This window comes from Monodelphis domestica, chromosome 2 (assembly GCF_027887165.1).
Source record: "Monodelphis domestica isolate mMonDom1 chromosome 2, mMonDom1.pri, whole genome shotgun sequence".
Lineage (NCBI taxonomy): Eukaryota > Metazoa > Chordata > Mammalia > Didelphimorphia > Didelphidae > Monodelphis > Monodelphis domestica.
Window position 1 is genome coordinate 489,293,922 of NC_077228.1, and position 26,282 is coordinate 489,320,203.

A 26,282-nucleotide genomic window follows, 5' to 3' on the forward strand; every position below is an offset into this window, starting at 1 on the left:
CCAAGTCCCCGTTGACACCTAATCACTTTTGGTTTATTGATGTCCTGGCTTCAACCATGGCCTCCTACTTTTTTTAGATCTGAATTTGAGAAATGGGAGGTAGAAATGTGGATGAAATAGAACCTAATGTTTTGACAGTTTTGTTTCCAAAGGGATGATTAATCTCTGAGTCACTACTCACTATGGGATCATGATGAGTTTTCTCAAATGATGTCTCCTACTACTATAAGGGTTAAAATAGGGGTTTTGACAAAATAAGAGAGCAGCTTTTAATAATTTTAGTTTTAATGAGAATGTGGTAGAGTTGTAAATTAATATTATCCCTTTAAGCCAGAGAAAAGAAAACTTCTGGCAGCTTTTAATAATTAACAATTTAGTTTAATTAAAATAGAGATAGTAAAAGAATATAGTAAGGAGGTAGAGAAAGAAAATTTCCTAAGGTCTATACTAGTTATCCTATAACTACCTATAATTACTACCTAAAACTGCCTATATCTACCTATAATAACAATCACCAACTAATCACCAACCCACACCACAAGCAACCAACCACCAACGACCAACTGATGCCCAGGAGACAACTTCCCCACAATTCTCAGCCCTAACTGTCAGCAACTGACAGCTTGCAATTGACGCTTGCCCAGAGCAGGGCTCCTGGTTTCCTGCTTCCTGTCACTATGACCTGGTTAATTCCTACATATCTACATGGTAAGAGGACCTCCAGGTCCCCAGTTAAAATAAAAAAGGAATAAAGAATTCCTTATTACACTACTATTTTAAAACAGAATGGAGCCAGAGAAATAGCCCCATGGCTACCTTCATCTCAACTATGAACTGGTTATGGGACACTTCACTTTGGGGGCTCATCATTGTCATATTTCTATTATAAGAGCACTGAGCCAGAGGATTGCTAAGGTTCCTTCTAGAAAAGAGAGGACTGAGGAGGAAACATTTCCAGGGGTCAGGAAGAAGAGGAGAAGCCCAGGAGAAACCAGGGAAGAAGATAGGAAAGAAGAAATTAGAGAGGTGGGGAGAGATAGAGGAGATTGTAATGGCTATGAAACCAAGAAAAGAGAGATCATCCAAAGGCAGGGAATAGCTAGCAGTTTCAAAGGTTGCAGAGAGGCAAATTCAATATAACTGAAGTTTGAAACTTTGCATATTTCCCCAGGGCTTCATCCAATAAATGTTTCTTCAATGAATAAGAGTAAGTATATTCCTTTTTCTTTTTTTTAAACCCTTACCTTCCTTCTTAGAATCAATACTGTGTATTGGTTCCAAGGCAGAGAAGTGGTGAGGGCTAAGCAATGGGAGTTAAGTGACTTGCCCAGGGTCACCCAGCTAGAAAGTGTCTGAGATAAAATCTGAACCCAGGACCTCTAGTCTCTAGATCTCATTCTCAATCCATTGAGCCATCCAGCTGCCATGAGAGGTAAGTATATTTCTTACCTAAACCTTGTATCTCCTTCAATTCCTAGCAGGTTTTCTAAGCACAGTAGGTATTTAATATGTGTCTATCAACATAAGTTGAATTAATTGAATGGAATTCTAGCCCTAATATTCTATAAGCCTATGACCCATAACAAACATTCAGATATGTGATCACATTTTTCTGTATATGATGCCGATATCACAACCCATCCATGCCTGCCCATCTTGCACTATACAATTTCTTGATCGCATTCCCCCATAAGTTTGTCACAATAGGACCATCCTTAATAGAAGTTTTGGCTCACAGATACTCATTGAGTAGGCAAATAAAATAGAGGGAGTAATAGTATCTCACTGCCAATATTGTCAGGTTATAAAAGAGGAAAATGTTTGGAAAATGCTTTGAAAACCTTTAAGCTCTATGCAAATGCTAGATAGTGTTACTTGAAGCACTCTAGAGGTAATGTATTATGTATGACCTGTTTCCTACTTCCCTTCTCCAGATCCAAATCCCTATCTTTCCAATAGGCTGCTCAAACCTCACATCTTCTATGAAGGCTTTGCACATGAATCCATCACTACATGCTCTATCTTCTCTAAATCCCAATAGCATTCATCAACTAAACCAATTAAATTCAGCAGACATTTCTTGAGCACTTGCCATATAATAGGCACTTGGAAAACTAGATGAAAAATGAAATTCTTCTCACTGGAAGTATGGGGAAATGTTCAGATTTCAAGCCTGTCTCAAAGAGGGCTAGAACTGAGACAATCCTGGAACTAAGAATTAATGCTGACCCTCTCTTGCCCTCCTATTTGACTCTGATGAAAGGAACCCTGGAATAAAGTTTTCTTGGACAAAGTCAAGTGGTTCATCCAATATAGTTAGTGAGTGGAGATAATAAAAAAAGTTATGGAAGGGTTTGAATTGGATTGAGAGAAGAAAATGTTCAGAGGTTGGAACTGGAGGGATTCCATGTGAACTGGAATGACCTCCGGGAACTGATGCAGAGTGAAAGGAGCAGAAGCAGGAGAACAATGTATACAGAGACTGATACACTGTGGCACAATCAAACGTAATGGACTTCTCTACTAGCAGCAATGAATGATGCAGGACAATTCGGAGGGATTTATGAGAAAGAATGCTATCCACATTCAGAGAAAGAACTGTAGGAGCAGAAATGCAGAAGAAAAATATATGCTCAATCAAGTAGTGCTGTAGGGATGTGATTAAGGTATTGATATTAAAGGATTGCTCTACTGCAAATATGAATAACATAGAAATATGTTTTGAACAATGATACATGTATTATAACCCAGTGGAAATGCTTGTTGGATTCAGGAGGGAGGAAAGAGTGGGGTGGGGGGGGATCTTGAATCATGTAAACATGAGAAAATATTTAGAATTTTAAAAAAGGGGAAAAATATGCCTTCTACCTCACCTCCCTTCTTGCCAAGCCAATTGAACTTTTCCTTCTCAAAATTCTTCCTCTAACTTTGGTGACAAGGCTATACTGATTATTCTTCTACCTTCTTCCCTTTTTTTTTTTAACCCTTACCTTTGGTCTTAGTATTATTTCTAAGACAAAAGAGCAGCAAGTGCTAGTCAATTGGAGTAAAAAGACTTGCCCAGAATCACACAGCTAGGAAGTGTCTAAGACCACATTTAATCCCAGATCCTCCTGAATCCAGGTCCATCACACTATCCATTGTGCTACTTAGCTGCTTGTGATCTCCTGGATTTTCTTTTTAGTGCATTATTTTTTCTTGCCCTCTAAATGTAGAAATTAATAGAATCATACATAATCCTGTGCTGAACAAGTTTATTATCTGGTAGGGGGATGAGATATGCAAATAATTATAGCACCAGTGAGATTCTGATAACTGTATAAGTCAAGTCAAGCCACCAGGCATTTATTAAACATCTACCATATGCCAAGCATTGTATTAAATGCTAGAGGATACAAAGAAATGCAGTAAATAATTCCTGCTTATGTCTAATTATGGAGACAAGATGCATTGCTTTAGCCAAATAGGATATATACAGGATAAACTAGCAATAATCTTAAAAGGAAGTCACTATCATTAAGAAGATAGATAGGTGGTACAGTAGATAGATTACCAGGCCTGGAATCAGGAAGACCTGAGTTCAAATACAGCCTCAGACACTAGCTGTGTGACCCTGGGCAAGTCACTTACCCCATTTGCCTCAGTTCTTCACTTGTAAAATGAGCTTGAGAAAGAAAATCCCAAATGGGGCCATGAAGAGTCAGGCATAATTGAAATAACGGAACAACAATAACTATCATTAAGGAGTGGTTACCGGTGGTATGAGAAATGCAAGAAGAGGACTCTAACTTGGATTATTCGGGAAGGCATAATGGAAGACCAAGTCAAACATCAGAGGAAAAAAAGGCTTCCAACAGATAACAATGCTGGGGTAGTATGTACCTAGCAAGATCAGGATGAAAATCAGGGAATTGCCCCCAAGCTTGAAAGCAGGAGAAAGAATGCAATCATGGATTAGTCACTAATGTAGTAGACCTAGAACGGTCTAATGGAAGAAGGGGGAATGCTATAGGAAGAGACTGATTAGGGCCAGATGTCTTGAATGATGTTAAGGATTGGGGGTTTTATAATAATGATAATAATAGCTAGTATTTATTTTACATCACTAGTCATTGTACTAAGTGCTTTACAATTATTATATCCTTTGATGGCCACAATAATCCCTCTTTTTATCTTTGTTTTATAGGTTGGTTTTTTTGTTTGCTTGTTTTTGTTTTTAAGAAATTGAGGCAAAAATAAATGACCTGCCTGAGGTCACACAACTAGCAATAATCTCATGTGGGAAATGAACTCAAGTCTCCCATACTTTAAACCCACTGCTCTGGGCACTCTGGCACCACCTAGTTGCCCTTTTTATCCTTTAGACAGTGAGAAACTACTGGATGTGGAAGCATTTCATGTTAAAGGTGGATTACTTCACCCTGGTAGACAGCAGAGCAGTAGGTACTTGATAAATTCTTGTCCCTTTTCCCTTCTCTTCACCCCAAAAAGCAAAATTGGGATCAGGAGACAGATGTTACAGGCCTGAACTACACTTTCAATCAATAGAGGGAAGAACTTCAAGATATTTAGCGTAGTGACTAGACCTGTGATTTCAGGCTTTAAGGAACTCCAACACAAGGAAGCTTCTACCCAGTGCAGGTGAGCAATTTATAGTCTAAGGGAATTTCTTGGAACCCTACTAGCTTAAGTGACCTACCCAAGGTCACACAGCCCATGGCAGAACTCAAGCCTTCTCAGCTTATTGGCCAGCTCTTTATCCACTACACAAGAGTATCTTTCTAATTAGAGCTGCCTAAATGAAATAAATTGGCTCTTGGGTTAATAACTGTTTAGTCATTGGAAATATTCAAGCAGAGGTTAGATAAATGCTTTTGGAGGATGTTCTAGAGTGAATTCCTTCTTCATGTAAAAACTAGGGATTAGATTAGAAGACCTCTAACTCTCCAATGCAAAGACCCTCTGCTTCTAATAGCCTTCTTCCTCTCAACAAGAAAAGGGTTTTCATCAGAGGCAAATGGTCAAATGTATGCATTGGGAAGATTATGTTGGCAGCAATTTGAAGGGAGGATTGGAGAGGGGAGAGATTAGAGGCAGTCTGACTGGCACTAGAGCCATGAGAGTGGGTGACAGACTAAATGAAGACAGTAGAAGAGGGGAAATATGAAAAAGAATAGGACTCTGAGTAGTCCCCTCTCCAGGAGTCACAAGTACTTGCTTATATTTTGGTGTTGTCTCTTAGATCAAGAAAGCCGATGCATGCTGGTCTAAATTTGAGGGCCCCTAAATGTGAGGATATAGAGAAGGGAGGGGAAAGAAGAGGAAGCAAAACAACAGAGCTCAAAGATGTGCAGGTCTAAGTCCAGCTGCCACCATGGTCATTCCAAGTACCTGCTCTCTCTGAAAGAATAAGTGGATAGGAGGTTGTAGGGGTCCAGGGAATCTCTGCTGGGGCTTTTAGGCTTCCACTCTTGTCTTGACCTCCTACCATCAATCTTCATTTAACCTCCTAGGGCTCCCAAGTACTGCAAAAGCTGCCTGGACAGATTGAATTTATGGTACCATACATGTGTGTTCTCCCATTGGAGCAGTAGGGCCATTATGGTGATACCTAATGAAGGTCCTAGGCTGATGGGGGAGAAAACTAGGAGGCATATTATATTTCCATCCATTTTACCAGTGAAGAAGCTGAGACTCAGAGAGTTACAGTCACTTATCCAAGGTCACACATCTTAAGTAGCAGAGCTGACATTCTAACATGCTCTTCTGATTCCAAAGCCAAGGTGGCTCGGGTTTTTTCGGGCATGCCATTAGGGGGCCACCAATGATGCCTGCCTAAGTAAGACCTTTCCTACCATGCTCCTTATCTTCAGAACACTGGAGTCTTTCTAGAAGTCAATGGACCTAGGGGAAGATCTCATGTCCTCTGCCTCCCTCTTCTGGTTAATCTAAACTAGGATTTTCTGTGTCCATTTGGAATGACAGAGAGGGAGTCATTTCATAAGGTTCAGAGATTTATAACTGGAAGGGAATTTAGGGATTATCTAGTTCAACTCCTCACTTTTATGGTTAAGGGAACTGAGACCAAGAGAGGTCAAGTTTCTTTCCCACATAGGGAGTAAATATCAGAGGTGAGATTTGAACTCAGATCCTCTTCCTTCAGAGCCACTATTCTTTTTCTACTGTATCAAGCATGGAATCCCAAACATCAAATTTTCATTCAGAAGTTCCACTTTGAGGTAATGGGTCCTTAGAGATCACTATATTCGATGTTAAACTACTTCACAGCCTTTCAAGACAATTGCTATCAATTAATCTATCATTCAATAAGCATTCATCAAGTACCTAATATATACCAAACTTTCTGCAAGGTACCACAGATACAAATACAGAAATGAAAGACAGGTAGATGGCTCAGTGGATAGACAACCAAGCCTAGAGATGGGAGGATCTGGGTTCAAATCCAGTCTCAGATACTTGACCCTGGGAAAGTCTCTTATCTCCAATTGCCTAGCCCTTACCACTCTCCTGCCTTGGAACCAATACTCAGTATTTATTCTAAGACATAAGGTAAGAATTAAACAAAAAAAAAATACAAAAATGAGACAGTTCCCGTCCTCATGGTGAATGTTCTGAGATATGGAGATGTGTGTTGTCTTGGTAAGATTCTCATGAGAAGCTCAAAAGATAGATTATGAAATATCAGGACCATCGCACATCGCACAAACAGTCCCAAGAATATTGAGAAAACAGTCAGCCAACACAAATCCAATTGTGTTGTTTGGCTCTCAAAAGGAAGGACACAGTAAAAGAGTACCTGGATTTCTTTAATGGATTCAAAGCAACTCACCTTGATGAATTACTTCCTAGGGTACTGAGAGAGCTGGAGGGTGTGATTACTGACGCCATCATTGATCTTTGAAGGATGGCAGAGAATAAGAGAGATGTCACTGTCCTGGAGAAATACAACTGCCCCAGTGTTCCAAAAGAAGGAGAGAATGTCATCTACAGACTCTAGGTCAGTAGAGTTGAGTGTGATGCCTGGGAAAATTTTAGAACATGTTATTGAAAAGATGACAAGAAAAAGAAGTTATGATTACAAAAAAACACCATAGCTCCATCAAGAACAAATCAGAATAGAGACCAGGCCTGGAGATGGGTGGTCACAGGTTCAAATCTGGCCTCAGACACTTTCTAGCTGTGTCACCCTGGGCAAGTCACTTAACCCCCATTACCAACCTCTTCTGCTGTGGAACTAATATTTAGTATCAATTATAAGGCAGTGGATTAAAAAAAAACACAAAAAACAGATCATACCAGACTAACTTTATTATCTTTCAGGCAGGGTAACTAACCTGATAGCTCACAGAATTGTAAGACTGTAGGTTCAGAGCTGGAAGGGACCTTAGAAGTTATCTAAAAACTCCTCTGTTTTATAGATCAAATAACAGAAAGCCAGAGAGATTAAGTGTCTTGTTCACATTAATATAGAGAGTTAATGGCAAAGCCAGGATTCAAACTCAGATCCCCTTGTTCCAAATCCAGAACCTTTTTCATTATGACATGCCTTAGGTGAGCTTTTCCTGGATTTCCCTAAAGCTTTGTTAAAGTATCTCATAAATATCCTTAGGGAAAATACAACTACCTATACTGAAAACTGTTCAAATGGTCAAATTCATTGTGTGTGTTGTTTTTTAAAAATAATTCTTACCTTCTTAGCATCAATTTTAAGACAGAAGAATGGCAAAGTCTAGGCAATTGAGGGTAAGTGACTTATCCAGGGTCACACAGCTAGAGAGTTTGTGAGGCCAGATTTGCTAGGTCCTCCTGACTCTAGACCTGAATCTCTATCTACAATGCTAACATTTTCCCCTGCTGATTGTTAATATTTCCATATCAACTTGGAAGGTGGTCCCCATGTGAGTGTCTCCAAGAGCTATGCTGTTAAAAAGTTTTATAAATGACGTCTTCGTGCAATTCACAGTTGACACAAATGACAAATAATATTCTAGATGAAAGAATCAGGATCCAGAAAGATTTTCATAGGCTAAAAGTTTGTCTGAATTTCAAAAAGATGAAGCTTTAAAAAGGGTCATTGTAAAGTGACCTGAGTTCAAGAAATCAACCTGTAAGTCAATCTGGGAGAGCATAGCTTGACAATCATCTCTGTGAAAAAGATCTGGGACTTTTAGTCAACTAAAATATGAATATGGCTCAAAATGAGTCAATAGAGTAATACAGAAGGCAAAAAACACTAATGTGGTCTTGGGCTTGTGATGAATAAAAATTCTGAGAGACCTGATTCTGGGTAAGAAAAATTGATTTATTGATGAGGCTAGCAATAACCAACAAATTAATGTTCCAGGATCTCTTTTGGTGATCAGTGAAAATTCATGCAGAGTCTTGATTCATTTAAATACAATTTGTAAGGGAAGTTAGGTAATACAATGGACAGAGCACTAGGTCTGGAATAAGGATCTGGATTCAAATTTAACCTCAGACACTTACTAGCTGAGTGACCATGGACAAGTCACTTAACCCAAATTGCCTACCCTTTGCTGTTCTTCTGTCTTAGAATTGATATTAAGACAGAAGGTAAGGGTTTTTGTTTTCTAAATACAGTTATAAAAACTTATTATTCAGCCCTCTCCTAGACAGTCCAAGACATCTCTAATTAGTGGATACTAATGAGGAGGTGAGCTAATATTTACCTTTCCTCCCTGATTCCCTCATGACAATGGTGAAAAGTCTGTGAAGATTAAATTTAATTCTCCCCTGATTATAACAAGGGAAATTGTTATTTGTGATTGTGATTGTGAAGATTAAATTGTAATCCCTGGCTATTTTTAGAACACAGTACTTAAAGTTGTGTGGGAAATCTGCCCATTTTTTAATTTAATCACCAAAGGTGCAAACACCCCATTTCACACATTGAGTGGGGGAGCCCTGTGACCCATGTGTGCAATAATGGGTGACAATTCAGAATCGACTGACTGCCTTCTGGGCAGTCCTAAAACAAGGCATCAACTGTGATTGGTGGACATACAATTAGAGGAAGACACAGGAAGTTACGCAAGAGAAAATGTCTTTAAAAGGAGCTGTTACTTCCTGTGAGAGTCAGCTCTTCATTTTTTGGAAGTGGAGACTGAGGACAATTCTTCATTCCTTGGAGTGTTGACTGGACCTGAGACCTTGTTTCCTGTTGAGGCTGATAAAGAATCTGCTGACTGGACTGACACATGGTGAGTGAAAAGTTGACTCTTAACTGCTTGATTGTCTGGAGAAACTAGCCTCAGGAGAGACCTCTCCTCTTGAGAGAGGCTCCCTGCATCCCAGGTCCTTGACTCAAGGCTGAGGCCCTTCAGCTAAGGACTAATTAGCCCTGTCTGGGTTGAGCCTGGGGCTGGAGATAAATTACTTAGTTATCCTCTCTGATTTCTTGCTTCACTCTTTCTACATTTTGTAAATAAAATCTCTTCGGAATTAATTAAATTCCTGGCATCCACACTCTTAAATAATCCAGTGCAACCCTTTTAAAATTAATCCCTTTTCCCCCCTTACAAGTCACATATTGATCTCAGGATTCCAATATTCTTGCTGATCTGGATGGAGAAATCAAGTTAGGTCTGGTTAAGTTTGACTTTCATCATTCATCTTAATGGAAGAAATCAAGGATATGGCCATGTCCCTCTAGACACATTTGGCCAAAACTAGTTCAGTTTACAAGAAAGGTTGAGCTTAAGTTTTCAATCTTAATCATCCCAATTTTAGAAGATGCTTGGGGGAGAGGCATAAAAGGTAGATTCCTAGGATAGGCAGAATAAAGGAATGAAGAAAAGACTGTAATGTTGCAGAGCAATACTAGAAATCAAATGATGCAGTATTAAGAATAAATCTTCTCGGGGGCAGCTGGGTAGCTCAGTGGATTGAGAGCCAGTCCTAGAGATGGGAGGTCCTAGGTTCAAATCTGACCTCAGACACTTTCCAGCTGTGTGACCCTGGGCAAGTCACTTGACCCCCATTGCCTAGCCCTTACCACTCTTCTGCCTTGGAGCCAATACACAGTATTGACTCCAAGACAGGAAGGTAAGGGTTTAAAAAAAAAAGAATAAATCTTCTCAGGATACATTGAGAGGTATAACTTCCATGAATAAGAAAGTAATATTCTCTTTGTCTATTCATTTAGTACCTACTATGTGCCTGATACTGGGCTAAGCATTGGGGATGCAAAAAAAAAAAGAAGCAAAAGACAGTTCATGTTCTCTAGGAGCTCACAGGCTAAAGGAAGAGAAAACATGAAAGATAAATATAGGATAAATTGGAGGAAGAGTGTTGATAAAGTGCTGAGCCTGGAGTCAAGAAGACTCATCTTCCTGAGTTCAATCTGGCCTCAGACACTTGCAAGCTGTGTGATCCTGAGAGAGTCATTTAACCTTGCCTCAGTTTCCTCATCTGTAACTCAGCTGCAGAAGGAAATGGCAAACCACTCCAGTATCTTTGCCATGAAATTCCCAAACGGAGTCATGGAGAGTCGGTCACAAATGCACTGAACTGAAATTAGAGGTCATCTAAGAGGGAAGAGACAAGCTGTGGGAGACAAGAAAAAACTTCTTGCAGAAGGGATGATATTAGGTGAGAACTGAAGGAAGCCAGGGAACCCTGGGAGTAGAAGTAGAGAGGGAGAACATTCCAGGAATGTGGGGAAGCCAGTGAGAAGGTATTGAGTTGGAAAATGGAATGTCATGTTCAAGGAACAGTTAGAAGGCCAGTGCCACTGGATCATAGAGAACATGAAGGAGGAAAACAGCATAAAACATTGAAAAAGTAAGAAGGAGATGGGTTTTGTAGGGCTTTAAAACTAAACATAGGATTTCATCCCAAGGGAAATATGGAGGCACTACATACTCTCATCTGTTTCTTAAATAATCTTCAGACAGCACCTAGAGTATTGTTTCAGTTCTGCTGCTACATTTTTAAATGTTATTTTATTTTAAAAACCCTTCCCTTCCATCTTAGAATCAATACTTGGCATTAGGTCCAAGGCAGAAGAGCAGTAATGTCTAGGCAATTGGGGTTAAGTGACTTGCCCAGGGTCACATAGCTTGGAAGTATCTGAATCCAAATTTGAACTCAGGGCCTTATGACTCCAGGCCTGGCTCTCCACCATTGAGCAACCTCGCTGCCCCTCTCCTAGTCTATTTTAGGAAGGAGATTAAATAAACTAGGGAGAATCTAAAGTGAGGCCACTGTGATGGTAAAAGGCTATGTATGAGCTTATGCCACATAAAGATTAGTGGAAGGAATTAAGGATATTTACCTTGGAGAAGATAAGACTGGAGGGAATATGATTGCTGTATTCAAGTCCTTGAAAGGCAAACATGGATCAGTAATGAAATTTGCCCCATTTGGCCTTGGAGGAAAGAACTAAAGGTGATGGACTGAAGTGGCAAAGATGCAACTTTAGGCTTGATATATGGAAAAATTTGTGAACAATTGGAGCTATCCAAAAGTCGAATGGCCCACCACAGGAGGGAGTAGGTTGCCCCTCACCAGAGCACAAGCAATGGCTACATGAAAATTTGCTGTAAGTCCTACTGGGGATTCTTTATTGGATTTGGCTTGATCTCTCCAGCTGCTTAGCTACCTTCCAGTTTGGAAATTCTGGGATTTTGTGGTTCTGATTCTGTGAAAGCCAAATGAAGATCTACAACACAGATGCCAACCTGGAAAGACCTGGACTCTTGACCAGCCTGACTAGAATACAAATGTGCTATAAAAAAATCAGCATTCTCAAATCCTACAGTTAACAGATCAGAAGAGAAAAGCAAGCTTAGGAAAAAAGGCACCTATCAAAGCCAGCCATTTCCCAGGATTAAAATATACCCATGATGCAATAGAGTCTGCTAGTTCCAGATAGGTTTTTTTTCTCATGCATCAGTGACCCCACACAGAAAGCATTTCTGGAAGACATCATTTGCACCCATGTGATAAATTGCTTATAATAAAAAGCAAATGAAAAATGGGGACAATGGTTTTTGGCACCTCCATTAAGGCCCCAAATGATTTTAGTGCTGCTGTCCAAATGTTGTCATGACTGTGATAGCACAACATCCTAAATGGCTAATTGCTCCCTGACTTCACTGCTATTACCCAAGGTCTTTCAGTTCCTTCTCATAAGGCTATCACCCTTGGGACTATATCTTTTCCTTTGTCCTTACTACACCATTATCTTCTAGTGAAAGAAATAACTTCCCTTTAACTTAGAAGAAATCATGACTGCTATTGTAATTATGTTTAATAAAGCAATTTTGGTATTGTAAAAGTGTAATGATGAGGGGCAGCTAGGTGGCTTGAGAGCCAGGCCCAGAGACAGGAGGACCTGGGTTCAAATCTGCTCTCAGACACTTCCTAGCTGTGTGACCCTGGGCAAGTCACTTAACCCCCATTGCCTAGCCCTTACCACTCTTCTGCCTTGGAACCAAAACATTGTATTGATTCTAAGATGGAAGATAAGGGTTTAAAAAAAAGAACACAGAAAAGTGAGTGGGGCTAAAAGCAATCTGGAATAGTTATTCATTTGACTCTATTTCTATTGTCTTTTATTTTCTACAAATGAGGGGAAAGTTGGAAGTATCCCTGGATATATCTCTCCCTGGATCCCCTATATTCCTGGAAGTCTATAGCTATATCTGTAGAAATAGACACTTAGAAAGGACCCAAAGGAGAGCTTTGGAAGAGGAGATGGAGTGCCCACTTTTGTCATTGAAAGAAACTGACATAGAAGACCTAATACCCATGAGAGCTAAGATTGGTCCTGGATCATAGAGTCATCAGAGTATGGGGCTGGCTTGACAGCTCACTCTCTCACACATTTCCAGAGAGGTTGGGGAGGGTCCACTGAGTGGAAGGCAGGAAGCAGAAGATTTTTACCACCAAAAAAATGGCGCTTGAATGGATGTCTCTTTCCAGGATTGGTGACCATGATTGGAAAGCAACCACCAAAAGGCTGAGAGGTGCAAATAAGACCCGCAGTTAAGCCAAGCATGATGAACTGTAACAGAGCCTGGGAAAGGGGGAATGACAGGCTTTGGTTACCATCAGGACCAATTTTTAAGCAATGAAGCCAAAACTGCTTACCTTCCACCTCCACTGCAGGAGGAGTTTGCCCCATGCCAGGTCTAATGAGCTTCTGGAAGTACTTGTTTCCCAAAATGCTCTTGGGGAAGTAGGAAAACTGTACTCATTTGGGAATGTATGCTTGTGTTGTTTTTGTTGCCTTACTATTTCTTTCTTTCCCAATTTAGCGTTTTATTATTGGAGTGCAGTTCCATCCTTGCCTGGATGTTTTAACATTATGAGCAGAGGTAGGAAAGCACAAGGCATATTCAGAGGACAAGTAAAATAATGGAGGAGAAGATGGCTCGGGGACCTTGAATAGTCCATTAAGCATGGTGTAGTAGCTCGGTCCTCTTGGGTACTTACTGTGTGTTATGTCAGTTGAGCAAGTTTTCACTCTCTCTGGGCTTCGTTTATAAAATGAGGGAGTTGAAACAGATAAATTCTAAGCTACATGCTAATTCTAAATCTATGAAACTAAGATCGTAGGCCTGAATTAATTCCAGAAATTTCTAGTTACAACTGGGAAGAAGTAAACAAGTCAATAAATTAACAGACCAATTAAGCATCCCCAGGATTTTTATCAGAGACAGTGAGGGTCTAGAGGTAATGGGAACCATAGGAAAAGAACCTGACCTTTGGGGTCAATTGAGCCATAACATCTGATCATTAAATATGCACCATATAAACCAAAGAGGGCAAAGTGTCAGGACAATAGGGTATTGCTGGATTGGAAATTATATAGGTAGGCCCATTCACTCCCTGTAGCGTTAGCACCTGCAAGAGATGATGACAAGGGAGCAATTGAAATAATCACAGTGCTCTCATTGAGTAGCATTTCCATAGAAGTATTTCAGAGCTAGAGACTAGGAAAGGGAATCATGTTCATAGTGCTGGAGTCAGCTACTAGGGTATTATTTGGTGGTAAGTTGACCCAGAGTGTATCAGTAATAGAGCATTATTGTGAGAGTCAGAGAATATCATAGTAAGAATGAGGAGAGCTTTCTGGAAGAGATCAATAAAGACTCGGAGACAGGGATTCTCTTCTATCTTTTTTCTCTCTCCCTTTCTTTTTGTCTTTCTCTTTTTTTATTCTCTTTTTCTTTCTGTCTGTCTTCTTTTCTGTCTTTACCTTCCTTCCTTCCTTCTTCTCTCAGGAAAAGACTTGGTAGAGGGAACATGACAGCTTTTTTTGGAAGTTTGAAATGGAGAAGATTCAACTCATTATTCTTGGTCCCCAAAGTCAGAAATGGGAATAATAAATGAAGTTGCATAATTAGGCTTATGTTAAAAAAAAAAACTGTATAGCAATGAGGGCTATCCCAAAGTTCTCTGGGTACCTGGGGAAGTGGTAGACTCCCTCCCAAGAGAAGTCCTCAAGCAGATGGTGAATTGTCAGCAGTTACAGAAAAATTTCTTGTTATATATAAATTGGACTTCTGAGATACCTTCCAGGTCTGTAGCCATGAGATCATGGTTTGTCCAATTTATACCCAGGAAGCAATGAGAAAACAATATGGAATGTACTTGTTATTCAGTTGTTTCAGTAGTGTCCAAATCTTTGTGACCCCATTTAGAGTTTTCTTGGTAAAGATACTAGAATACTAGTTTTCTTGGTAAAGATACTAGTGGTTTGGCATTTCCTTCTCCAGTTCATTTTACAGATGAGGAAACTGAGGCAAACAAGATTAAGTGACTTATCCATAGCAAGTAAGATGGGGTTTTTTATGTAAGGCTACCTATCTTTTATTCTACTTTGTTTATTTTGTTAAATATTTCTCAATTATGTTTTAATCTGGCTCCTGTGGCAGTCAGAAGTATTGCATAGAACTCCTCTAATTTAAAATAAGTACCAAATAAGGTGAGCTATTTGGGGAAGCCATCTTCTCTAACTTTTCACTGAGCAGACCTTCCTCCAGTTCTCTAAAAAATCTCCTGTTCATACTCTCCTGAGTGTGAACCAAAACAACACCCAGGGCCAGCCCTGTGACCAAGTCTTACTGGGGCAGCCCAGGGATTTCATTCGAAATCCTGAGGGACAACTGGCACTTGCAGCATGATTAAAGGCAACTGGCATTCCAGATTTCTTTTTCCTTAGTGCAGATGGTTGATTTAGCCCTAAGCACAGAAGAGTAGAGATTTGTCTGATCCAGAGAATCCACTAGGTCCCAAAGACTATTGGGAGTTAGATTTTCAAATTCAATAAATTCAAGGTCATCATGTTAAGCTTTTGATATGTACAAAGTAGAGTGCTAACTGATGAGGGAAACACAATGGTAAATAAGAAGAGTCCTTGTCCTCAAGGAGATTCAGCATGGCACCACCCTCGGGAGCCAGGAGCCTTGGTTTGAATCCTGGCTCTGGTATTGCTTAACTGTTTAACCATTGGCAAACAAATTGTCTCTCAGAAGTGATCTTCCCATGGAAAAATGGGAGCAATAATGATGTCTTTACCTATCTTCCAAGGTTGTTGTAAGGTCAGTGTTTTGTCCATCTTGAATGACTATAGAAATATGGGATTTTGTCATAAGATATGCACGGAAATGACCATGGTATAGCATTGGCTGAAGTACCTAAGAAAAGTCAAAGGAAATCATTAGAGAGGTATCACTTTCCATTGTGAAAGTCCAGAAAATTTCCAGGAGCGACTGCCATTTGATCAGGTCTGAGAGAATGGGGTAATATTTCAATAATAAGGAAAGATGAGATGAGACGAAAGATTTATGTTGTCTAAACATAGATGAACAGCTTAAATGAAACCACAGAGATGAGAAAGTGCACAGCATGCTCCTAGAATGGTGATTTGTCTTGTCTGGTTGGAACAGAGAGAAGGCAAAGCAGAAGGGCGTGAAATAAGACTGGAGATGAAGATTAAAGATATTGTCAGGCAGTCAGTAACCATTTATTGACTCCTGTCCATGTATCGCACAGTGCTAAGCACCAGAGATACAAGAAAAGGCAAAGGGTCCCTGCCCTCAAAGCGCACACAATCTAGGTGGGGAGACACCATGAAAATAACTATACACAAATGAGCTATATACAAGACAAATGGAAAATAATCAACGAAGGGTTATATAGAAGGTGATGTTTTAGCTGGGAAGTGAAAGAAGCCAGGGAAGCCTGGAGACAGGGGTGAGATGGGAGAGCATCTTAAACATGGAAGACAATCAGAGAAAATGATTGGGGTCAGGAGATGAAATCACAAAGAAAGCCAGGGTCCCTGAATTGAAGAGTAGAGGGATGTATGAAGACAAGAGACAGACAGACAGACAGAAAAAGAGACAGAGAGACAGAGGCAGAGACAGAGAGACAGAAACAGAGAGAGTAAGGGGAATATGCTATAAAGAACTTTGAAGGCGAAACAGAATTTTCTATTTGACACTAGAGGTGAACAGGAGTCATTGAAGTTTATTGAGGTGGGAGAGAGAGTGACATGGTCAGACCAGATCTTTAGGAAGGTTACTTTGATAGCTGAGTAGGGGATGGATTGGAGTGGGGAGAGACTTGTGGCAGAGAGATCAACTAGCAGGTTATTGCAATAATGTTAGGAATTTGGACTTTATCTTGTAAGCATTAGGAAGTCACGGGAAGGTTTAAGGAGTAACAGGGTCAGAGGTGTAAATTAGGAAAGTTAACATGATCAGCAAAATTAATTGGAGAAGTGAGACTAATTAGTAAAACATTGAAATTGTCGAGCTGAGAGGAAAGGAGAACCTGGACTCCAGTGATGACAGTTGGAATGGAAAGGTGGGGACTTGGGACAGTTTCATTTGCTGTTTACAAAATTAGAATATCATTTTCTCACAGCTGGGGAATGCCAGGGCAAAAAATATAAAGTAGATTTTCTGGGCATTGTCAGAACTGATAGGAGTCCAAAAATGGAAAGCCAGAAAAAGTACTAAAGGAAGCCAGTTTGAGACCAACAAACAGTAGTAAATTAGGGGTGGCAGTAGAGCTAAGACAACTGAAATGAATGAATGGTTCCCTGATAAAGGTCTCATTTCCCAGAAATATAGGATACTGAGTCAAATTTATAAAAATAAGAGTCATTCCCTAATTGATAAATGGTCAAAGGATATAAAGAGGAAGTTTTCAGAAGAAGAAATCATTGCTATCAATCATCAGATGGGGGGATGCTTTAGATCACTAATAATAAAGAAAAAATAAAATGTCTCTGAGTACCACCTCAGACCTATCAAAGTAGCTAAGATGACAGAAAAAGAAAATAGTGAATGCTGAAGGGGATTGTGTAAAATAGGTACACTAAGACACTGTTAGTGGAGCTGTGAACTGGTCCAACCATTCCAGAGAAGAATTAAGAACAATGCCCTAAAGGTTATAAAACGTTGACCCAGCAATACTGCTATTAGATTACCCACAAAAGATGGCAAAAGGACCCATAGGTACAAAAATATTTATAGCCAATCTTTTTATTTTAGCAAGGAATTGGAAACTGAAGGGATGCTCATTATTTGGAGAATGACTAAACAAGCTGTGGTACATAATTGTGATTGGTTACTCTAGGAAATGTGGAAGAAGGGGGTTTCAAAAAAACCTTGGAAGACTTACATGAGCTAATGCAAAATAAAGTGAGCAGAACCAAAAGAACATTGTACACAGTGATGGTAGCATTGTAACGATAATCGACTCTGAAAGACTTGGCTACTGTGATCAATACAATGATCCATGACAAATCCAAAAAAATTCATGATGGAAAATGTTACCCACTTCCAGAGGGAGAAAACTAACAGATTCAGAGTGTTGATTGAAGCATCTTTTCTTTAATTTTTAAATTTTTCTTGCTTTTCCCCCCTTCACAACATGGTTAATGTGGAAATGTGTTTTGTATAGCTTTCTATGTATAATGGATATTGTGTTTCTTTTCTTCTCAGTGGGTGGGGGAGGAACTAGAGAGAGGTAGAGAATTCAGAACTGGAAATAAATATTTCAAAAAATAAAAGAAAATGTATAGGTGAATGAATAAAAATGTACTATGAATTAGGCACAGCTAGGTGGATCAGTGGTTTGGGAGTCAGGCCTAGAGACAAGGAAATTCTAGGTTCAAATCTGATCTCAGACACTTCCTAACTAGGCTACCCTGGGCAAATCACTTAATTGCCATTGCCTAGCCCTTACTGTTCTTCTGCCTTGGGACCAATACACAGTATTGATTTTAAGAAAGTAAAGGTCTTTTTTAAGTATGTATTAAGCACTTACTGTATTCTAAGAACTGTGCTTAGAACCAAATGCAAAAATAACATAGCTTAGGAGCTTACAATTTTTTTTTTAACTCTTACCTTCCATCTTGGAATCAATACTCTGTATTGGTATGCCAAGAAGCTTACATTCTAATGAAAGTATGAGATTTAAAATGGTTGAGGTCTTAAACTGTAGTGATTAAAATAGTGGAAGATATAAATTGTGATAGATATAAGAGAGAGTGAGCAAATTTGACCTCAGAAATATGTTTCACTACAGTGTCTTGGGTTTTAAAATCAAATATAAGGTGGTCGCCAGGGAAATATTCCCAATTATTCAAATACCCAAGTCAATTGGGTTTTATAGAGATTTTAATTAACAATACAATGAGTAATCAAAGAAAGAGAGAGAGAGCAAAAAAGGAATAAGTATGAAGGGCCTCAAGCCAATACGGCCTAGACCTGAGTCTTAAAAGAGAAATCAGCCAGTTTTTTATAACTCACCATAAGATCTGTCTAAGTAAGGATTTCTAATGACACCAGGCCAGCAGCATCTCAGCTGCTTTCACCAGCTCCCTCCTCCATCTGAATGTTTCAGAATCAGTCTCCTCAGAATGAGTCTCTCCAATCTGAATGTTTCAGACTTCCCAGCTCTTCCCTGAGCTCTTATTTTTAAGGGCAAAATCTTCTCTGTCACCTCCCCTAAGTCCTTACATCTACCAATCACTGTAGATGTTTCTAAAGGACCGCCCATTTTGAATTGACAGCTGAGTAGTTTTAATCTCTTTAGTAAGTCAGGAAAAAAATGCTGCTGTGTCGACAAATTTCATTAGAAAAAACCTCTGAGTAAGTTTTCACCTTTTAGGTCCAAGTAGTTTACAAGTTGCCCCACCTTTATAGGTACTTAGTATCCCATTGTATCAATTCTAAAACAGTCATGACTTAAAGAACTTCCTGTCCTTTCCATAAGCATGGGTCAAAGCACTTTTCATTGTTCTCAAGGAGCTCTATGTCCTAAAGCAGTCCTAAGTAGGGTGGAGTAGGGATATTCCCAAGGCAAGGAGCCCTCACATTCAAGTAGAATTCTCACTATCTGCTAGGGAATTTTTTTTAAGTAGAAGATTCCCCAATGGGGAAATTTCCAACATTCATAAGTCTGAGAAATTTTAAGGTTTACAAAAGAAACAACATATATGGAAGAGTGGCGATCAATGAAGCATGTTTTTGCCTGAGAGGTCATAGGCATGGTGACTGAAGCCGTAATGCAATCAGTTTAATTGTTTGTTTGTTTTTTTCAGAAACAATGATAGCATTTGTTTAATAATAGTTTCCAAAACTAGAGGTTGAGAGCATCATTGGGGACACTTAGTGGTAGCAAAATGTCTGGTGGTCCAGGCCATGTAGCAGTAGGTCAGATGGCAAGAAGATGGCCAAAGTGGACAGTTATATGGGAGGTAAAGCATGGCATTGTCTGGGGCCAATCAGATATGATTGGTTATGTGAATTTGTACTTATTCATTCACCAACCAGGACTTCTTAGTGCCATGGTTGGTATACTAAAGCTAAAGGAAATAATGCCTAACCCCACTCCCATCTCCCCTTCAATTTTCTTGAGAATGTTATCTGGGCAAATGGCAAAGAACATGACAAAAATAGTAATCCACTAACAAGCATTGCTGGCATGTGGTAATTGTTAATTTTCTCAGCCACTGTTAAACTATGAAGAAATCTTGATCACAGGACCTTATGATCATCAGGCTTGACCTGGGAATGGGCTTCAGAAGCTAGCTATGATTTGTTCCTGTTTAAAATCCCCCAACATCCTTCACTTTAAGTGTTTTCAGCTCCTTAAAGACTTATAGTAAGAGTGAGAAATATTCCTGTGAGTCAGAACAATGGTGATCAGAAGTCTGAAGGAGCAGTCTGGAGCCAGGCAGAAAGGTAGAGAGAACATACAAAGTTGAAACCTCAGACATTTGGGGGGCAAGAGCTAATATAGTCTAATCCTTAGGTTCTTTCTCTCCACTACTTCCCCAGTGCATAAAGCTTGAGGAAGAAGACTAGAAAGAAACTTCATTTCCTTTCCTGCCTGACTACTTTCCTTTCTATTTTCCTTCCTACTTCTGAGGAGGAGGAGTGAAGGGAGGAAGTGGAAAGAAATCAATCCAGGCTGCCACATTATTGTAGCTTGCTAATGTCTATCTGTTAGACATTGTATGTTATTTGATATTGTCAACAAATTATACGAATATTAACGCTGAGTTGTCTAATGCTATGAGTCTGCGGTTTCAACATTTGGGAGGGAAGCCAGTCTATGGGAGAAAAGTAAGGATTTTAGCCCATTAATGAGAGAGAGAGAGAGAGAGAGAGAGAGAGAGAGAGAGAGAGAGAGAGAGAGAGAGAGAGAGAGAGAGAGAGGAGAAAAGGAAAGAGAGGAAGAGAAAATGAGAGACAGATAGAAATAGAGAGAGAGAGATTTTGGCATTTGCATTTGGATAATTTTTAATATATTCCACAGCATACCCATTTCACTGACTTTGAACTTAGAGAAAAAACCCTGTGGGAGATGCTATGGTTGTGCCTGAGTTCAGCATCTGATATCACTTTAAGCATAGAATCAATGAAAGCCCCAGAATCCACATACATAAAATCCTATGAGCTTCATATTTACTCTATCTATTATATATATAATGTTCCTTTTATATCCCTACTATAGAATGTAAGCTTCTTGGAGACAAGGACTGTTTCATTCCTGCTTTCCTATCACCAATTCCCAGTGCAGCGACTGTCCTATAAATGTCCTTTATAATCGGTCTAGTTTAACATCTTCATTTTATGACCAAGAAATAATGGAGACTAAAAAGGGATTTTTGATATGACTTGCCACATCAGACCAATTTCATTTTAAATGAACATTTCTGAGCACATATAATGTGCCAGATACTCTGCTGGTAATTAAATAGACCTGGTAATAAATACTTCTTCATTTTGTCACTGGCCTTCAGGGAAATCAGCTTCCAAAAGCCATCCTTCATTTCCCCTGAACCTGATTTTCCCATAGCAGTTTTTGAGATCCTGCTGTTTTTATCATCTGGCCTGGGAGCCCCAAAGCAATGGCAGTGGTATCATCTGCCCAGGCAGCGTTTTCATCCATGACTCAGAGAGGAAGGTGGTTCTAATTTAATCTCTACCTGTCATACCCCCAAATTTCCACTTCTTCCTCTTCTTCCTCCCTAATCATGCAGCCAGTCACTCTGGACTTTTTAATCTCATTTCTGATGTAGAGATAGCAACATCTATAAAATACTTACATGGCACCTTGAGATGAAGGTTCCTTTTCTAGTGACAGCCTGTTTCCTGTATTCTTCAGCTGCCTCGAAGAATAGTGTCATACTTTTCCAGGGACCAGTACATTATGCCATCTACTACTGGCTCTGGGCAGGTTGAAGTCACCTTTCTATGATTTAAAAGCTGATATGTCTTAACTTCATTACAGACGTGACTTCTGTGGGCCTAACTGGTGCCTATGAGCAGCTAACTCCTCTTCTGAGGCACAGGAGCTCACATTAGGGAGAATTATTAGTATGCAAAGTGCCTTTCTGTCATTTCATCAAGCACCTCCCATGAGAAAAAGTCAGTAATACAATTCTCTCCCCCAATTATTGATTCAGAAATCAGACATTATTCATAGGCCAAACCTTCAAGCCACTGTCTGATCTACCAGTAGAGAAATGTAAAGCCCTTTACAGCGTGGCTCTTTCCTACCTTTGCAGTCTTCATGCATTTTATTCTCCTCTAACACTTACTCTGTGATCTAACTATATTGGCATTTTCCTTTCTATTTTCCTTCCTACTTGCAAGAAGGAGGAATAAAGGGAAGAAGTGGAAAGAAATCAATCCAGGCTGCCATATTATTGTAGTTGCTAATGTCTGTCTGTTAGACATTGTATGTTATCTGAAATTGTCAACAAATTTTACAAATATTAATGTTGAGTTGTCTAATGCTATGAGTTTGCAGATTCAACATTTGGGAGGGAAGTCAGTCTATGGGAGAAAAGTAAGGATTTTAGCCTGTTAATGAGAGAGAGAGAGAGAGAGAGAGAGAGAGAGAGAGAAGGAAAAAGGAGAAGGAGAAAGAGAGAGAAGGAAAAAGAAGAAGAGAGAGAGAGAGAGAAAGAGAGAGAGATTTTGGCATTTGCATTTGCATAATTTTTAATATTCCACAGCATATTTTTATTATTTATTATTGTTTTTATATTATTATTATTTATTAATATTTTAAATATTCCACAGCATACCCATTTCACTACCTTTGAACATAAAAGAAAAAGTAATATGTTGATGACCCTGTGGGAGATGATAGGGCATTCTTTCTGTTCCCATTCTCCTCCCACACATCAGTGACTTCTCTCTGAGCGAATCTTCCATTTACACTGGCTATATCTTGTATATACATAGGTATTTGTACATCGCCTCCCTCAAGAGAATGTGAACTCCTTGATGGAAGGAACTTCTTTTTGGCTTTCCACTGCACCTGGCACATTATAGACACTTAATCAATATTTCTTGGCTTGACTGTAATGTAACCTAGAGCAAGTGAGGTATCTCTGAAATGAGCTTCAGCATTGTGGTCATAGAAATTCTAGAATGACTATTGAAGGAGCTTTTGGAAATGGAGGGAAGAAGTAGGGACATCTCATCACAGAATCCCAGCCTGATTCTGAACTATCTCAATGGTAATGCTCCCTACTCCATCTTAGGAAATAGTCATCCAGCTTCTGTTCAATAATATCCAGGAAGGAAGTCTTTATCAATGACACATGTAAAACCCAGTGGAATTGCTCATTGCTATAGGAGTGGGGCGGGTGGAGGGGAGGGAAAGAATGTAAATCATGGAACCATGGAAAAGTATTCAAAATGAATTAATTACATTTTTTTCAATAATATCCAGGAAGGGAAAGCTGAATATCTACATTAGTCAGCCAATCAATAAGCATTCCTTAAGATCTTACTCAGTAGATTGAGAGCCAGGTCTAGAGATGAGAGGTCCTGGATTAAAATCTGGCCTCAGAATCTTCCTAGTTATGTGACCCTTGGGCAAGTGCCTAGCCCTTTCTGCTCTTCTGCCTTGGAACCAATACTCAATATTAATACTAAGATGGAAGATAGAGGTTTAAAAAAAGACCTTACTGTATGCCAGGCACTGTGGCTGAAGATCCAAAAAAGTCCCCCCCAAAACATAATCCTTGCCTTCAAGAAGCTCATATCCTAGTTGGGGAGACAACACATAAATAACTGAATACATACAATATATCTCTATAGACAGATAGATATTGTAAATAGAAGGTAGTCTCAGGAAAGGCACTAAAGAGGACAGGAAAGGCCTCTTTCAGATGGGAGGATTTGAATTGAGTTTTGAAGGAAGCAAGGGAAGTCAATAGCCAGAGGTGAAGACAGAGAACATTCCAGGCATGAGAAAGCCCGTGAAAAGACACAGAATCAGAAACTGGGATATCTTGTTTGAGGAACAGCAAGGATGTCAGTGTTGCTGGACACCTATAGTGAATGGGCATGACCTGAAGGAAGATCAAAGTGTAATGGAAGCTAGGCAAAGAGTAAGAGGAGTGGAAAGGTAGGGAGAGAAAAGATTTTGAAAATATCCAAGCAGAGGATTTTATATTTGATTAAGGAGAGAACAAAGAGCCTTGAGAAAATTCAATTGTATTGTGCAGAGAGTGACATTCCCAGAACTGCCCATCTGGAGGAATGCTTTGGTAGCTGAGTTGAGAAGGTACTTCAGTAGGCAGAGATTTGAGGCAGGCACTCCAACTGTGGCAACCAAAATCGAGAAGATGAAGGCCTTTTTCAAGAAGGAGGTCCTGTGAGTAGAGGAAATGAGATGTATAAGAAATGTCTGAGGGTAAAAACAATAAGGATTGGAAACAGATAGGCTATATGGGGTTAGTAAAAGTGAGGAGTCAAGACTAATACTGAGTATGGGCGCCTTGGTGCCTAGGAGGCTTGGGCAGCAGTAATAGGAAAGTTTTAAAAAGCAGGGGAGTAAGGATAAGAAAGATAATGCCTTCTGTTTGAGCAAGTTGAGTTGGTATTTGAAAACTAGAGATCAAGAGAGATAGGCTAGCCAAATAGATAAGAAAAGCCTCTCTATAGAAATGATCATGGAATCAATGGGATGTGAGGATAACAGCAAGCAAAGTAGAATAAAGGAAGAGATGAGCGCTAAAAACAGACTTTTGGGAGATACCTATAGTGAATGGGCATGACCTGAAGGAAGATCTAGGAAAGAAGACCAAGAAGGATCAGTCAGATTACTAAAGGACAACCAGGAGAGATCAGTGTCCTGGTCACATTGAGAGGAGAAGTTATCCAGAAGAGATCCTGGACTTGAAGGTTTGCAACCACCTATTGGCTATATAGGTTTTCTCCCAGCCCATGCTTATCTCCTCTTTTACTTATTTTTCTCTTGGATCCAGTCCTGACTCTCCCAACTTTTCATCCCCAGCAGGCTTCTCACCCTGAAGATGCTTCTACCTCTGCATCTGTCTCCTCTAATGGGTGAGTCGTTGGTCCAGACCATTATTTCAGGAGATGCCCATGCCATCCATGCTCATTTCACTCCCAGCTCCACTCCTAACTCTAGACTTTCTACCTTCTCCCAGACAACCTTGCTCCACAGGAGAACCCCTTCCCAATTCCCCTTTCAGCTCCCTCTTATATGTTGTCCTCCTCTGTGAAAATGGAGCCTCCTTGAGGTTAAGAACTGTCTGCCTATATTTGTATTCCCAGTGCTAACTGGCATACAGTAGGGGCTTAATAAATGTCTCTTTCTGCCTTATGACAAGCAGGCAGGAATATGGCCAAAGCAAACTCTATATGTTCCGTAATGCCTAGAATAGTAAGTGCACCCTACCTGTGCTCAAGAAATGAGTAGAAATGCTGTTCTTCTCTTCTGAATAAACCTGCTGTGTTTTCCTTGCTGGCAGAAAACAGATAATAAAAGAATGTGATACAGTGTTCTACCTAGCTTTTTGTTTGGGCCTAATTCATCTCATGCTCACCAAAGAGGATCCAGAGCAAGAGTTCTTAGCTTGAGATCTATGGACCTCGAAGAGGCCTATGGGTCAATTTCTGGGGACAGCATGGAAGGGGGAGTGTTGCAAACTTGCATGAAAAAAATACATTTTTCTTTTCACTACCTTTTGGCTTCCTTTATCATTCTATATATTCTATATATTGTAATTCTCCATATGTATATAATTCTATCTATGTCCTGGTATACATTGTATTATATATTGTAATTCTATTGTACTTAATTGTAATATATTACAGTATATATTGTCATTCTCTCTCTATATGTTTTTTAAAACATGTATTCTGAAAAAGGGTTCATAGACTTCACTAGACTACCAAAAGGGTCCATGACAGAAAAATGTTTTAAAACCTCCGATCTAGAGAAAGAACATAAAACCTCTTCTTGAAGCAACCGATCTTTAAAAAAAGACAATGTGTAGGTCTAGTTATTAGGAAGTTTTCCTTATATGAAACCTAGACTTGTTTTTCTGCAACTCCTACCTATTTGCTTCTAGTTATTTCCTCTGGGAGCAAGCAGAATGAGTTTAATCCCTCTTTTATATGATAACCCTTCAAATACTCCAAAACAGCTATCAAGTGCCTTCTAAATTATCCTTTTCTTCTCCAGGCTAAATGCCTCCAGGCCCTTTATTCCAATTTATAAAGATCTTCCCTAAAATGTGAAACTCAGGACAGATGCTGTTCCCAAACCAAATATAATATTTAAGACGTGATCTCACTAAGACAAGCTACAGCAAGGATACCACCTCCCCAGTCCTGAACACTATGGATTTCCTTAATGCATACTAAATTCCATTAACCTTTTTTGGTCGCCCTGTTAGACTATTATGTCATTACTTCCTTTTTAAAAAACCC

The 26,282-nt window shown here is 39.5% G+C and overlaps 1 long non-coding RNA gene across 1 annotated transcript; it reads left to right on the forward strand.

The window, feature by feature from the left end:
• The first annotated feature begins 608 nt into the window (after window positions 1–608).
• LOC103100176 (uncharacterized) lies at window positions 609–20,731 on the forward strand. The gene is made up of 3 exons (XR_008916778.1): window positions 609–708; window positions 1,172–1,207; window positions 6,871–20,731. It is a non-coding gene; the product is annotated as an uncharacterized LOC103100176 (long non-coding RNA).
• The last annotated feature ends 5,551 nt before the right edge of the window (window positions 20,732–26,282 follow it).